Source organism: Rana temporaria, chromosome 6, assembly GCF_905171775.1.
Source record: "Rana temporaria chromosome 6, aRanTem1.1, whole genome shotgun sequence".
Taxonomy (NCBI): domain Eukaryota; kingdom Metazoa; phylum Chordata; class Amphibia; order Anura; family Ranidae; genus Rana; species Rana temporaria.
Window position 1 is genome coordinate 113,517,671 of NC_053494.1, and position 12,503 is coordinate 113,530,173.

Genomic DNA, 12,503 nt, shown 5'->3' on the forward strand with positions numbered 1-12,503 from the left:
TTAGATGGGTTATAACCCTGCCTTAATAAAATGTACCTTATTTGCCCCGCCCCGTACACACGATCGTACCTTTGTCCGACCAAATTCACATCGGAATTCCGACGGAATTCCATCGGAGGAAAAGAGAACATGTTCTCTTGGAATTCATCAGAATTTCCGATTGAATTACTCCGATGGGGCATACATACGGTCAGAATTTCCGAGGGAAAAAGTTTGTCTGACTTTTTTAATTGGAAATTCCGATCGTGTGTACGGGGCATAATCCTACTTTGAGTTGAGAATTGTTAGCATCTTTCGGACTAGAAGAAGAATTAGCTTGAAATACATTTTACTGGTCTTTACAATCTGTGTATGATTTTCTTACCTTAAAGTTCTCCCCATGACAACATAACAGAGATTATTACACTGACAAAAATATGCTTCTTCAACAAATATAGAACTGAATAAAAATAATTGTATTTCCTTATTTCACTCTTGAATAGGAAGTGCATAAAATAATTTAATCCTTTATAATAACTATTGCAATAAAAACAATTGTGGAAAAAAAATAATAATAATTTAAGATTATATTTTCTACTTTTATCCTTCCATTGTTTAGAAATTAGAACATACAAACTGAGCATTAATTAGGCACTGGAGAGGGAGTCACCTTACACAATATTTAATTAATGTGTTTAATTAAAAATACAAAATTGCCTATACACAGGGACATGTCAAAAGAAAAGATCATTAATCTAATTTTGATCTAATGTGGCAACCAAGCTACTACTGGTATATCTTGCAACAATCGTTATCAAACAAAATAAATTTGTATAATGACATCTGGTGTGCATACATCAAGGGTTTGTATTATTGCATCTAAAAATCTGAATATTGATGTAGGACCCTGGAGTTTAGGCAGGGTCGCGCCTCACAAATTTACTTGCCAGCAGTGGCGGTGCGTGCATAGAGGGCGCAGGAGCGCTGCCCCCTCTCTCTCCTGCCCTGCCACTGAAAACAATACATAGATTCATGCATTGCATTTTAGGGGCAAACTGGCGGCAATTGATGGGCACAGTGGTGACAATGGCATGGCACAGTGGCTGTATTTGGCATTGCACAGTGGCAACAATTGATGGGCACAGTGGCGACAATGACATGGCACAGTGACTGCGTTTGGCATGGCACAGTGGTGACAACTGACGGCACAGTGGCTGCGTTTGGCATGGCACAGTGGCGACAATTGATGGGCACAGTGGCGACAATGGCATGGCACAGTGGCGGCAATTGATGGCATGGCACAGTGGCGACAATTGATGGGCACAGTGGCGACAATTGATGGCACAGTGGCTACGTTTGATGGCATGGCACAGTGGCAACAATTTTATGGCACGGTGGCTGCGTTTTATGGGCACAGTGGCTGCGATTGATGGGCACAGTGAGGCTGCAATTGATGTTTTTTTTCTTTCATCTGTTTGTACCCCCCTCACAAATTTTGAGCACCAGCCGCCACTGCTTACCAGGAGTAGTTATCCTGGTTGATTGATAGAGATCTATTGATTTTTCCCTAAGTTTGGCTTTGTTGCACTTTTCTCTTCTACCACTAGGTGGCCGGGTACTTGGTGGTGCTAGATATGAGAAGGTCAGGTTATGGGTATATGGGGTATGTTCTGTGCCACCTGGATGGCTGTCTGGGTGGATGTGTCATGCACCCAAAGCTGCTAGGCCAGAGATTAGGTCTATCCCGGGGGGCATCTGGCTGCTAGGCTGTGTGAGGGCTTATCCAGAAGTAAAGAGGGCAGCACAGGGTTGGGATTGCAGCTTGCAGTCCAACCAGAAGTGATGGTTCTGCCTGCTGGCCAGAGAACCTGGCAGTGGTCGGAGGTAGAAGGAAATCTGTTGCCACAAAGAGACCAACCACCTTTACCAGGGACAACAGTAACTGAAGCAAGCACTGGAACCCCATTCTCACCAAAAGGGCACCATGGAGAATCGGGAAACAACCTGTGAAGGAGATGCTTGCAGAGCAGCCTTGTGAGTCAAGCCAGGGACCTCGTTGATAAGCAGGGGTGAAGATTGAGAAGTATCTGGAGTGCCAAGTTAGGGACCCAGCAGGGAAGTCTGGGTAACGCTTGAAGGAGATACCACTACAAACCTTGGAGGAGCTCAAGGGATTCAGAGTCAGTGAATCAGAGGGTCTAGTGAGAGACCGGGAGCTCAGTGTTAAAGAACTACAAGGCAGTTGTAGTGAAGCTGAAAGGACTGTTACGTTTGAGTTAGGAACTGTTAAAGACTGTTGCCATAGGAGACAGCATTCCTGCATGTGCAGAAGTGGCACCTTGCTTGGGCCTTTCCCTGTACAGCTGTCTTCCTATTAAAGTCTCGGAGTCTGTAAAATGTAATCTGCACTTACTTAAGGGTGTCCTGGCCCTAACCCTCCTTCCCCCCCAAAGTACAAAAAGGATTGTCAAAAGAAAAAAAAAACTCTTTTACATCCAATAAGTGTCTGGCACTCAATGACTTTTACCATCTTTGCACCCACTATGCCTCACAACCCACTACATATTGAAAGATGTCAGCTACCTTTGGCCTTGGAGGTCCTCATTAGAGAACAAAAGAAAAATATTTGGACAGCCACACTCCTTAGACTGGACAAGGCCAGAGACCTTGCTACATTAAAGTAGTACCGTATTTGCCAGTGTATAAGGCGACCGGGCGTATAAGACGACCCTCTTATTTTACAGTTTTTTAAGATTTTTTTGCCTGTACTCACCGTATAAGATGACCCCCCTTCTGAGGCTTTCGACGCTTCATATTTCTTCCTTCTGGAGCCATATTCTTCTTCATTCTTGCTGGAGCTGGAGCCATATTCTTCTTCCTTCTTGCTGGAGTTGGAGCCAATCACGGCGAGCGATGTATTCTATTAATGAATACAAAGCCTGCTTGGATTGGCAGAGGCTGTAACATCATCAGCCCACGCCTCTCTGACTCTCAAAGCCAATCCGAGCAGGCTACTTTATGTAGCCTGCTCGGATTGGCAGAGGTTGTTACTCCATCGCTCACTGGGATTGGCCAAGCTGTATATACTGTATGTAGCCAATGCTACATACAGTATTACTGCACATCCAGCAGGCATCCGAGCAGCTGACCCGGCGTATAAGATGACCCCTGCTTTTTGGCCAGTTTTTTTAAGTGTAAATGGTAGTCTTATAAGCCAGCAAATACAGTATTAAAGAATAACTAATGGCAAAAAAGTTTTTAGTTTTGAATAGAGGGATTAGAACACTTGTCAGTTTTATTGCTGTCTGTGTCTATTTTGTTCTGCTTTCTGTTATCACTGAAAGTGAAATTAAAAGAAAATCACAAGTTTTTGGATTGTCTTCAGAACCATAATATAGAGAAAATCTTTAAATGTGGACAGTAGTTCTGGTGACCCTGATGACAACCAGGGATTCCCTCACTTTAGAAGGATTTTCTCCCACTCCCTGTTTAGGCTGGTGATCTGTAACACACCTCCTGGGTGGCTCCACTCTGGACGGAAGCCCAACAGAGCTACCCTGGGACAGCAGCATTGGTAATCTGGGTAGAGGGTAGTGTTAGATTTAGATCGACTTGACTAAAAATTTGAAGTGGGAATCTAACTAACAATCATTAAGCAGCTACAAAAACTATTTTTTTCCCCTTTTGGGAAAAAAAAAGGTTTTACATAAATGAATAAAAGCTGATCAAACACGCTTGTCAGAATTAAAGCAGAACTAAAGTGTTCTAAAATGATCATAATGAATGCAGGCAGGCTCTATATTGCATAAGGGACATGCTATGTCTATTCTGCAATAAAAACATACAGCTACAAATGAAACAAGTACAGCATTTTGCCTGTGGGACATGGAATGAGGTATGACACAGCCAATAAAAATGATGGAAATGTATTACATATACAGTAAAACCTTGGTTTGAGAGTAGCTTGGTTTGAGAGCGTTTTGCAAGACAAGCAAAATCTTTAAATACATTTTGACTTGATATACAAGCAATGTCTTGATATACAAGTAGAGTCATGTCACAACTGAGTATAAAACAGAACAGAGGCAAGTGTAGCAATATGATTACATTTAATGAAGGTACAACATTTAGCAAGTCACATGGTTGGAGGCTGCCATTTGTGGATGGACATTTTATGGTTACACAACCTATCGCATTGCTATAATCTTTTTTATATAGACTATAAACTGAAGGACTTATGAATAAATGGTTGTGGAACGAATCATATGAGTTTCCATTATTTCTTATGGGGAAATTTGCTTTGATATGCAAGTGCTTTGGATTACAAGCAAGTTTCCAGAACAAACTATGCTTGCAATCCAAGGTTTTACTGTAATACAAATAGGTCATCTAAAAGTATGTACCATGTGACCAACCATAGTGGCTCAACTATACAAGTAAAATCAATAATAATATACAACATTGTATAGAAATTCATAATAAATGTGACATGACATTATATATAACCCCACACGTTTCGTGAGTATGTTCTAATTTCTTCAGGGGCTGATGTATGAGCACGTATCTGTAAAGTAAAATGATTAAAATGTATAACATGGATAATAACCTTAAATGAAGTACATAATGTGTAGATCGAATAGGAAGATCCATACTTGCAAAATTGCCGAACATCGCACAGGGCGATGTTCGCAACCCCCGAAGAGAACATACTCACGAAAAGCGTTGGGTTATATATGATGTTATGTCACATTTATTATGAATTTCTGAAATTCACCAGTGGCAGCCAAGAAGAACAACTAGCATGGGAGCTGTGGGCAAAGATCCAGAGGGGACAAGCAGCAAATGTGGGATGGGTATAGTCTTGAGCTTTACTCCCATTTTAGTTTCCACGTGGATTTAATAATATTACTATATATTTTATTACTATTGTGTATCACGGTTATATGGGTCATGTTTTGTTCACACTACTATGTCCATCTTTGGAAACATTAGGTTATAATTACTTTCATCATATACTCCACTTCAGATTTACATTTTTTCCCTAGTTACCACCATGAAGGCTTTGTTTGGATCGTCCCATTGGCCCCATTTTCCATCTTGTCCTAAACTTGCTGCTTTTCCCCTCTGGATCTTTGCCCACAGCTCCCGGGCTAGTTGTCCTTCTTGGCTGCCGCTGGTGGGGGCGTGTGATGTTTGGCAATTTTGCAAGTATGGATCTTCCCACTTGATCCCCACATTATGTACTGAATTTATGGTTATTATCCATGTTCTACATTTCAATCATTGTACTTTACAGATACGTGTTCATACACCAACCCCTGAAGAAGTGAGAACATATAAACTAACGTGTTTCATTCGTATATGATTTTATGTCATATTTATTACAAATTTCTATACAATGTTGTATAATATTATTGATTGTACTTGTTGGGCCACTTTGGTTGGTCACATGATACATACTTTTAAATGATCTATTTATATTATATGTATTAAATTGGCATCATTTTTATTGTCATACCTCATTCAAAGTCCCACGGGCAAAATGCTCTGAATTGTATGTATATTAGGGATGGAGGTGTCACAGGGTACATGCAGCCTTACTTTGCTGTTTCTTTGTTACAAATGAGTGTTGTATTGCTAGGTCAGAAAATGAATAATCCCTTATATGCCTTGCTGCACTCTAGGACTGGGTTCATCCTGGCCATACTGTAGAAATACAAGTATAAAGGAGGGCGCCTAGTGCATTATCCAACAAATGTATTAAAGATATCTGATAAAACCAAAAAGATGTCTATTTACAAACATAGACTTGTAAACTCGCTTATCAAGACACATGGATGGCTAGTCTCTCTCTCAAATCGCTTGGACTACCATACCAAGGTAGGGGGTCCTAAATGGGACCCCGCTGACTGACGTGTTTTGAAGGACCAACCTTGTTCTTCGGAGGCTCTGAAGTAGGTTGGTCCTTCAAAACGCTTCAGTCAGCATTGTCCCATTTAGGACCCCCTACCTTGGTCTGGTAGTCCAAGAGATTTGAGAGAGACTAACCTCCCATGTGGCTTAATGAGCAAGTTTACAAATCTATGTTTGTGAGTAGACATCTGTTTGGTTTTATCAGATATGTTTAATACATTTGTTGGGTAATGCACTAAGCCAGTGCGGCCCTCTTACTTATTAAAACAAAGCTGCCTGCTTGCAGATTTCTTAACCACTTGAAGCTCGGAAGATTTACCCCCCTTCATGACCAGGCCATTTTCTCATTTCACCTTCCAGGATGGCACACCTGAGAGATGAGGGCTCCTCCCTACAGGAAACACAATCAATTGACAGCTTGATATAAGTCCCCATTCTTCCCCTTAATCCCCAGTATTGATTGTGTTTCTCCCGAACACAGCGACATGTTTTATCTTTTTAAGACCAAATGACCGGGGAGGGTCTGATGGTACCCCTGTTGAGACAGGTTTTAGAGAGGCCGGGGATGGTTGAACTAACCTGTAGGCTTTGTCCTTCTCACGGCTCGCCCCAAGCTTGCATCAGCGCTCTGGCCACAGGGAATGCGCGCCATCGCTGTATTGCATAAACCACCGACGTTGCTCTCTTCACTTCCGGGATTCCTATTGCAGGAAGCACTGCACTCCATGCCTCGTTCTGGATACAACCGCATCCCAGGAAGTGGGCGCCGGAGGTTCAGCATAATCCGGAAGTGCTAGAAACGCCGGGAGACAGCGTGGAGAGCGGCGTGAAACAGAGCAAGGCGTTATAGAGTGGTCGGCTCATGGTACCAGCCCCTCTAGCAGTACCAGCAGCCCAGGACCCAGTCAACCTCCTCATGGAACAAGAGGAAGAGAAGGCAACTACAACTAAGGGCAGATCCAGGTCGGGGCCCGGTGAGTACTAACCACCCTTGGAAAGGGAGGAGGGAAAGGGGATGAGAGGTCTGGTTTCCAGGGGTCTCAGAATCCCTGGGCCAGCCAGAACAGGCTGGGCTTCACCATTTACCTTACCCTTTCCCCTTCCCCAGTACAAAACCACAGTTAAGGGGAGGACTGAGTAATGTTATGTACATGTGTTACATCTCTTGTCTTACAGAATCCCCCAGCAGAGCCCAGGAGGCCTCAGATAAACAACCTTCCTGCCGCTACAGGGCATAGCTCCTCAAAAAAATGTGGGTACTGTAAGGATAAACTCCCAAAGTCCCACTCAAAGCCCTTTTGCTATAAATGCATCAATAATTTAGCAGGGAAGGGGGCTTCTACAATGATGAAAACAATTCTCTCATTTATGCAGATGGAAATGCTGGCAACAGTCAAAGCTTTCCGTGAAGCTGCCGGTCAGTCAGCAACCCAAGGTCCTGACATAGAGGAGCTTACCCCTAGAGAAGGCACATCCTTCCAGGAAAGCCTCTTCGGAGTGGGACCTAGTGCCCTCCTCCCACCCTCACAATCACTCCCTCTAGGTCAGGTAGAGGAAGAAGAGGAGAACGGGGGGATATGGAAAGCCAGGCCTGGTCAGGACACAGCTCAGAGGGGGAGTTTGATCTAGACCTTTTAAGCCAGACTCAGGAGGATGCAACAAGCCCCTAAAGTAACCTCAGCACAGGACAATGTTTATAGAGGGCTGAGAAAGTCTCAACCTAGTGTATTCCCACTCCATCAATCCCTTTAGGATCTAGTCCTACAGGAATGGAGGGAGCCTGAAAGGAGGATTGTCAGACAAAAAAATTGAAAAAGGAGGTTTCCCTTTAATCAGGCTGACAAGGAGACATTCTTTAAGCTCCCAAGACTGGATGCGGCTCTGTCTCAAGTCACCAAGTTGTCTGACCTCTACTTTTAGGACGCAGGCAGTATTAAGGATCTGATGGACTGTAGAGCAGAATCGCTTCTTAGAAAAGCTTGGGAGGCTAATACATCAGCCATGGGTCCAGCCTTAGCAGCAGCCTGTGTAGCCAGGAATACTGATTTCTCGGTGGAGAAGTTGACCAAGAACCTGTCTCAGGGATTCGAATCAGATGACATCATTGATTCCCTAGCAGTGATAGGGAAAGCTGTCGCTTACCTTGCAGATGCCGCAGTTGAGTCTGCAAGAGCCTCGGGTAAAATGGCCGCTTTAATCAATTCAAGAAGGAGAGCTGTTTGGATTAAGGCCTGGGAAGGAGATGTCACATCTAAGGGTAAACTATGTGGCCTTTCCTTTCAGGGTTCATTGCTGTTTGGCCAGGGCCTGGATGACGTCCTGTCTAGGTCCTCAGAAAAGGGTAAAAAATTCCCAGTAAAGCCCTAAAAAGAAAAAATTGAGAAAATGTTTTGAGGCCCTCCGGGGCAACCGCGGCATAGAGCAAAAAAGGAGCCCAACAAACAGTGGGGCTTTGGTAAAGGGAAGCAAAAGAACAATATACTGTTTTCCTCCCCCAAGGTTGGCGCCAAGGAAACTAAGTGACGCCAGGATCAGGGTGGAGGGACGACTGTCCCACCTTGTCCCTCAATGGGAAAAGATTTCGGACAGCATTTACATCTGCCGGATCCTGCGAGAAGGTTATTGTTTGGAGTTCTCGGCAAAACCCCCCTCTACACATCCTCCCAGGGATACCCTGAAAAGGTCTGCACTCCTGGAGGGTATCCAGGAATTGGTAGAACAGCAGGTGGTGGTACCAGTACCAAAAGAACAACAATACCAGGGATTCTACTCCCACGTATTATTTGTTCGCAAACCATCAGGGAAGTATCGGCTGATAGTAAACTTAAGAAACCTGAAGTATCTGGAATACAAAAAGTTTACTATGGAAAGTATCTGTGCAGAACGCAAAAACCTCTTGAAGAAGGCCTTCATGACGACTCTGGACCTCAAAATGCCTACCTGCACGTGCCAATTCACGTGGAGCATCAGGCATACTTTGCAGTTCGCAGTAGTAGTAGGAGAGGATATTTTTCACTGGCAATTCAGAGCCCTCCCATTCGGGTTAGCAGCCAGTCTACTGATTTCCGGACCATCAGTCCCCCAGGTCAGATCAGTTACCAACAAGGTAATGTCAGTCCTGGAAAACCTGGGGTGGATAATCAGTACAGAAAAATCCTCCCTCGAACCAAAACAGGTAAAGACCTTTCTAGGCTACATAGTGGACACCAGACAACAGAAGCTCTTTTTGCCAGAAGACAAGGTGGCAAAACTAGCTTCATCAGGGAGGGATCTGATAAAGACCCCGTCACGCTCCAGAAGGGACGTGCTAAGAACCCTAGGTCTGATGTCGGCGAGTATATCAGCAATAGTCTGGGCACAACTTCACTCAAGAGCCCTTCACTTCTTCTTCCTGTCTTCATGGGACAAAAAGAAGGAGTCCTTGGATCAGGAAATACTGCTAACCCCTCAGGTCTTGTCCTCCCTGGAGTGATGGTCAATACCCAAAAACCTAAAAGGGGGAAGACCATGGGCCCAGTGGAATCTGGTAAAGGTTACCACCTATGCCAGTCTCGATAAGACAGGGGGAGTTGGAACTGAACCTGAGATATTTCAAACCCTGGTGCAGCGCTTTGGAAATCCGGAAATAGACCTGTTTGCCAACAGGCAAAACAGGAAAGTAATGAGATATTTCTAATTTTCCCAAGAGAAGGAGTCAGAATGTTTAGATGCACTGACTCAGACCTAGAATTACAGGCTGGCATATGCCTTCCCACCCCTAGCCCTGATTCCGTGGGTCCTTCAGAAGCTCAGCCGGTCCTTAGGACAGCTCCTCCTGATAGCATCCTGTGGCCAAGGAGAGCTTGGTTTGCAAGCTTAAGATGGCAGTGGCGGAACCATGGAAGCTCCCAAACAGGATGGATCTTCTCAGGCAGGGGCCAGTACTACACCCGAGGCTGGAATTTTTCCAGCTGACGGCCTGGTTAGTGAGCGCCAGATCCTAAAACGTAAAGGCTGCTCAGAGAGAGTAATGAGCACCCTCCATCTGAGTAAAAAAACAGTGACTAAAAAGATCTACTCAAAAGTTTGGAAGACTTTCTGCTCCTGGGGTAAAGAAAGAGAGATGACCTCCACCACTGTTCCGGTTTTCTTGGAGTTTCTCCAGGACGGTGTAGACAAAGGCCTAACAGTCAGTACCCTTTGGGTTCAAATAGCGGCCCTCTCGGTCTATCTTGATAGAAGACTGACAAAAGAGGACTTCATTAGAAGTTTTCTGTTTGCAAGGGTTTCCCCTGTCTCCAAAGGTAGTTTCCCACCTTGGGACTTGACTAGGGTGTTAGAAGCGTTTATCTAAACACCCATTTGAACCCATAGAAGAGGTTCCTTTTAAGTTTCTAACTTTAAAAATAGGATTTTTGTTAGCAATTACTATGGCCAGGAGGGTAGGGGACTTGCAGGGGCTGTCCATGAAGGAACCCTTCCTATTGGTACACTCAGTCACTCTCAGGGCAGATCCCTTGTATCTACCAAAGGTAGCATCCTTATTTCATAGGACGCAAGACATAATATTGCCGTCCTTTTGTGATAAACCAAAAAACGAGAAAGAAATTTCATTGTCTGGATGTAAGAAGGTGTCTCCTTACCTATCTAGAGAGAACAAAGAACTTTAGGAGGTCCAAACACCTACTAATTTTGTACACTGGGCCTAGGAAGGGACTTCAGGCTTCTAAGTCCTCAGTCTCCAGATGGATCAGAGAACCTATCTCCATAGCTTATGAGAGTTCTGGGGTTCCAGCACCAGCAAAAGGTTAAAGCTCATTCAACCAGATCACTAGCAGCGTCATGGGCTGAAAAAGCAGGGGCCTCCTGGGAATAAATCCGCAGCGCGGGCACCAGGTCCAGTCAACATACGTTCCTGGAGCACTACCGTGTGGAAGTGTTGTCACAGCAAGACTTGGCTTTTGGTCGTAAGATCCTACAAGCTGTGGTCCCACCCTGAAGGTAAGCCTGTGTTTACTTGATTATCCTCTCAGGTTTGCCGTCCTGGAAGGTGATAGGAGAAAATCTACATTAGACTTACTGGTAACGGTATTTCTATGAACCTTCCAGGACGGCAGGCCCACTTGCCATCCTATGTGGAGGTAAAGATAAGCTAAACGCTAGGTGGTAAGTACCTTTGTGGAGCAATGCTCCTTGTGAACCAGTTCAGGATTACTTTATTACAAACAGGGGATCAAGGGGAAGGGTGGAGACTTATAACAAGCTGTCAATTGATTGTTTGCTGTAGGGAGGAGCCCTCATCTCTCAGGTGTGCAGTCCTGGAAGGTACGTATAAATACTGTTACCGGTAAGTCTAATGTAGGTTTTTTGTGATACGACACAGTGTTAAGCCCCATACACACTATCAGTTTTCCTGCAGGTTTTTCTCTTCAGGTTTACCAAAACCATCTAATATGAGGTCAAACCTTAAGAGTTTCAATTTGTATGCAATCAGGCAGGCCCTTACACTACATGGTTTTGGTAAACCTGAAGAGAAAAACCTGCAGGAAAACTGATAGTGTGTATGGGGCTTTACTCTAAAGCCTCATACACAAGTTTGGACTTCCATCTGACTTTTTCGTGAACTTGGTATGCATACACACGGCAGAACTTTTTCAGGCAACATTCACCAAATCACGTGTTTTTTCAGCTCTTTACCGCCACCCTTTGGGCAACTTTTAGTTCTACATCGCTCCCGTCCCATACTCGATTCTGAGCATATGTGTTTTTTTCCCTTTGGAAAAGCATACACATGACCTGTTTTCCCGACGGGAAAAAGTCCGCCGGGAATCCCAGCGGGAAAAAAGAAAACATGTTTTTTCCCGCAGTTTCCCTTTTTGGGAAAACTGCGATGGAGCATACACACGGCCGGGATTTACAGGCCAAAAGCTCTCATGGCAGTTTTCCTGCCAGGAAAACCGGTAATGTGTACAAGGCATTAAGATTGAAACCGGCAGATCTTTCAGAGTTCTGTTTGTACATAGATCTGCTGGGTTATGGGCACCATACAAGATTAATATAAAGTTTTATGTAATAAGATTTTCATATGCTTCACTCAAATGATTGCAATGCACAAAGTGTTTTTCTTCCCTCCGGTAGACCGGAAGGATGATTCCTATGCTCCCTTCTGAAAAGTGTGGTAAAGGTGAATTTGTTCACTATCCAAAGCACATCAGGGCAGGGGTACTTATCTCCAGAACTTGGAGTTATGAATAAAATGAAGGAATTGTTGCCATATATTTTACAGTATATGTGTTCAGAAGTCTAGCAGCCAGCATTTATAGTAGAAGAGCTGTCAAGTGGTGCAGAAATAAATGAACTGTCATACAATAATGTGCTTATCATAGGTGTGCCAGGTGTGTCTGGGTACACCCTAATCGCTATGTGTGGTGCCGATTTCTCCCTACTGCCCCCTGTGTTGTCCCCGCCGTGCTGCTGGCTTCCCTTTCTCTCCTCTCCCCCTGGTTGTTGCAGGGGATATTTCAGGATGGAGAGCAGGGGAAGTGGCTAGTAAATATGTAATTTACCAGCCCCTTCCTTTTTCTAAATGAGCACAGTGAACTCACTCACTGTGTTCATTCATAACTGAAGCA

General features: G+C 44.2%; 1 protein-coding gene across 1 annotated transcript in view; it reads left to right on the forward strand.

Annotated features, from left to right (window-relative positions):
- The window catches only part of LOC120943719 (aldehyde oxidase-like), a 188,219-nt gene that overhangs the window by 36,070 nt on the left and 139,646 nt on the right, over positions 1 to 12,503 (forward strand). The window lies entirely within an intron of this gene.